Source organism: Orycteropus afer, unplaced genomic scaffold, assembly GCF_000298275.1.
Source record: "Orycteropus afer afer isolate SDZICR_OR568_19922 unplaced genomic scaffold, OryAfe1.0 scaffold00491, whole genome shotgun sequence".
Lineage (NCBI taxonomy): Eukaryota > Metazoa > Chordata > Mammalia > Tubulidentata > Orycteropodidae > Orycteropus > Orycteropus afer.
In genome coordinates this window covers 1,333,052-1,337,029 of record NW_006922078.1, presented here as the reverse complement: position 1 = coordinate 1,337,029, position 3,978 = coordinate 1,333,052, and positions in this window count along the sequence as shown.

Genomic DNA, 3,978 nt, shown 5'->3' with positions numbered 1-3,978 from the left:
TCCACACTTCCTCCATGTGGCCTTGACCCCGGTGGCCCTGCTCTGCCTCTCCTCCACGTGGCCTTGACCCCGGTGGCCCTGCTCTGCTCTCTCCACACCTCCTTCGTGTGGCCTCTCCACACCTCTGCCGTCTTCCCTGAAGGAGACAGGGCCTAGGGGTCTGAATCTTGGCTCGTGTAGCTGATCCACACAGCTTGACTTTGAACCCCTTCCATTGCTCTCTGAAGGCCATGCCCTGCCCGCTGCCCAAGCCACTGCTGAGCCTTCCTGTCCCCACGTGTCTCCTTCATCCTGGGAAAGGTCAGGCCTGGCCAGGCTCAGACCTATAACATGTACTGAGTCATCTCACGACCTCAGAGGGCAGGGTACTCACAGCTCATTCTGCAGAGGGGGACAGACAGGCACGGGGAGCTGGCCCCATTGAGGCCTGGAGTGGCTGGGACATCCTGGAGCAGTTTCAGGGATTGAGGTGGGCTCTTTTGAGACAGGATGGCTGTGTGCCTGCAGCAGAAGGAGCAGCCCCACTGTGGCCGGGACCCAGCGCAGGCCTTTGTATCCACTCCTGATGCTGCCCGCCCTCCCCCTGGAGGCGTGTCTGGCCCCCAGGGAGGCCAGTCTGGGGGAACCGTTCCTGACCAGAGTGCTGCTCAGCCCGTCCTGGGCTCACGCGTTCCTGCTGTAAATGCTGGGAATGAAGGCCTGCTGTGTGCAGAACTCGGTGCAGGTCTGCACGACCACAACTGGCTGAGTCCCAAGGGACAGGGCGAAGGATGCCCAGGTCTGGGGCTCAGGGTGGGTATTGGCATCAGGGACTAAGTGTTGACAGTCGTGGATTAAAACGATCCAGGAAACCCTGACTCAGCGCCCCACGCGTGTCTCCACGTGGGCTCTGTAGAGTTCCCAGCAGATCACCAGGCCTTCTGAGGTGCCTCTGGGTGACTCAAACTGGCACCTTTCAGTGAGTGGCCGAGTGCACTAAGTGTTTGCACCGTCCGTGGCCTTGGTGTGAGATTGGAGGCTGTCATGGTGGCTCTGTCCTGGGCTGAATGACACTCTTGTCTCAGAAGGCTATGCCATAAACTTTACCCGACACACACCATACTGGCTCCTGAAGACACAACTGTTCCAGAAAGGGCCACCTCCCAGGAGAGGCCATGCTGGCTCCCGGACACCAAGGCCCAGTCACTCCGGCAGCCCTTCTCCTACCTTCTAAGGGGGCAGTGCTCGTGCTCCCCAGGGGTGGGGGCCATCTGCATTCTTCCCACGCCCTTGTTTCTGTACATCAGAAGGATCAGCACAAACGCATGGCAATGAGGCAGGTGATGGGAACTCCCAGATGGGTAATGAGCCCAGCCTGTGCCAATTCATTCGCATTCAGCGCCACAGCCACCCCATCCCGATGTAGCCATTACTGCGTTTTCCTTCCCTGAAGCTGCATTATGATGTGAGCTTATGTTCAATTTGCTGGGAGCCGGCAAATCAGTGCCTGCGTGCCCGCAGCACACACTCATTTTCGACTTGCCCTAGGTGTTTCTGAAAGTCTAGTATTTTACACATGGACAAATTAAATCTTGCTTTCAAATGGGTCCCTCTTTGGAGGCGGCCTAATGTGTTTTAATGGTCGTCGCACCTCTCTGATGATCGCTGCATTTCCAGGGGCGGCTACTTCCCGGTCCTGTCCTCAAGACCCAGAATGAAGTCACAGAGTGGAGGCAAGTCTATGCGTGTCCATACTGCTCTCGCTGCTATGTGGCCGTTAGGAACACGGTGGGGTGGTGAGAACCCTTTGACCCTGTGTTGGTCTGCCTCTTTGGCCAGTAACCAACATTTCCTCTACATCTTCTCTGCTTGGACATGGGGAAGTGTGATCTTGGAGACGGGTCTCCGGAGCTACAGGGAGTGAGTGAGTCGGGTCTGCAGGAGATGGAGAAGCAAGTGCGATGTCAGCTCGCACATGAGAGAGGGGCCGGGTTCATGAGCAAGGCATTGAGCCCCTGGCAAGGACCAGGCACATGGGCCCTGCCATGGATTGACTCATGCCCCCCCCAAATCCTTGTCTGGTGGGAACTTCTCAAGGTGACCGTACATGGAAACGGGGTCTTTGCAGATGTCATTGGTTAAGAGGAGGTCTTAGAAGAGATAGACCAGAATGCTCCTTGGAAGTGAGAATGGAGCAGTTCTGGCACATCATTGGGAGAGACCAGTCACTAGAAAAGGATGCCATGTTTGGTAACTCAAGGGCTGGGGAAAACCAGGGAAGTCCTCTATGAGATAGATGGTTATGGTGGCCACAGCAGTGGGCTGAACATGCCAGCGATCGTGACGGTGACACACGGAGATGACGCAGGAATGGGCAGCACTTTGTTCTGCTGCATGTAAGGTTGCCACGAGTCACAGCCGACTGCCCAGCAACCACAGCAGGGCCACACCACCCTGGAATGGGGTGGGCCTCACACCCAGCAAGCAGTGTCTTTGTAAGAAGACACACGGTCAAACACAGAGGAAGGTGCCACATGAAGGAGGCAGAGAAGAGTGATGGCAGGTAGGGCTCCACGGGGTGCCCCCTTCTCAGAAGCCCCAGAAGGAGCCCTTCCAGCTGGCAGCTTGATCTCAGATCTCCAGCCTTCGGAGCTGTGTGAGCATGAACACCCCATGTTTCAAGCCCCTTGGTCGGGGGTGTACTGGTTTACAACAGTCCCAAGGCACTAATTCCATCTTAAAGACCAGAGTTACCTCTTAGGTGTCTGCTTGCACCCTCCTGCTCCCAGGCATAGCAGGTGTCCGTGTGGAAATGTGCAGTGGGCCCAGTGCCCATTGGACAAGGGCACTCACGCTGTGCAGCCTGGGAGAGGAGGCCGTGCTGCCCAGTCCCAGGTTAGTACCAGGCCGGCTGGCTGGCATCTGAACCTCTCTCTGTCTGGCCAGCCTCCTCCCCAACCTCAGCCCATGATGAGCGCTTTCCAATGTCATGGTCCCATCAAAGCCAGATTCAGGTCCCTTAATGGAGAGCCTTAGTGCTCTTGCCTGCCTGAAGATGGCCTGGGCTGGGAGCAGGGCACTGAGATCCTGAGGCAGAGCCCTCTGCCACAACCATGGCCTGGCCTGGCCTCCCTGTGCTCCTGGGGACCCCTTCTAGCAGACCCCTCCTAGGTAGCCCTGCAGGCAGTGGTCCCACTGTCTCCTTGGCATGGCATGGTGGAGGAACTTCCCTCTGAATTTTAACCAAAATGGCAGGTTGCCTCTATTCCCCTCCATGTTCTTCACAGTGTTCCACTGTCACCCAGTCATCACAGATGGGTTTGCTGGGCTGACAAGCCTTGGGAGAGAGGGATAGTGACATTTGTCTGGGAAAAGCCAGGACAACTGCACATGAGGACTCGTGTTTGAGCTGAGCCTCAAGGAGGAGTTAGGAGACCAGAAGAGGGCTCAGAGTGATGGCAGAGCTGGGCACAGACACAGAGGGGCAAGGGGGATGATGTGAAGAGGGATGAGGAGCACAACTCTGGGCGGAGAAGAGAGGTGAGAGAAGGAGGGCAGGCGGACCAGAGAGGGACCCAGGCCTCGATCGTTGCTGACGGGGTTACTAATGATGGCATGGTCAGCCTCAGAGGAAACAGCACTGGAAAGTGTCTTCAGAGTGAGCGTACAGAGACTCCACCTTGCTTTCATTGGACATGTCATCAAGAGGGACCAATATCTGGAGAAAGACAAAATGTTTGCTAAGGTCAGGGGTCAGTGAGAATGAGAGACATCCCCCATGAGTGGATGGACACAGCAGCCTCAACAATGAGCTCAGCTCACCCCTGATCACGAAGATGGCACATCGCACTGCCGTCGAGTCGGAGCCAACCCATAGTGACCCCTCCTTGTGTTTCCGAGGTGGTGTCACTACAGAAGTCAATTGCCCAACCTTCCTTCCAAGGAGAGGCTGGAAGATGGTGCAGGACCAGGCAGTGTCCTTCCTGTTATACCCAAGGT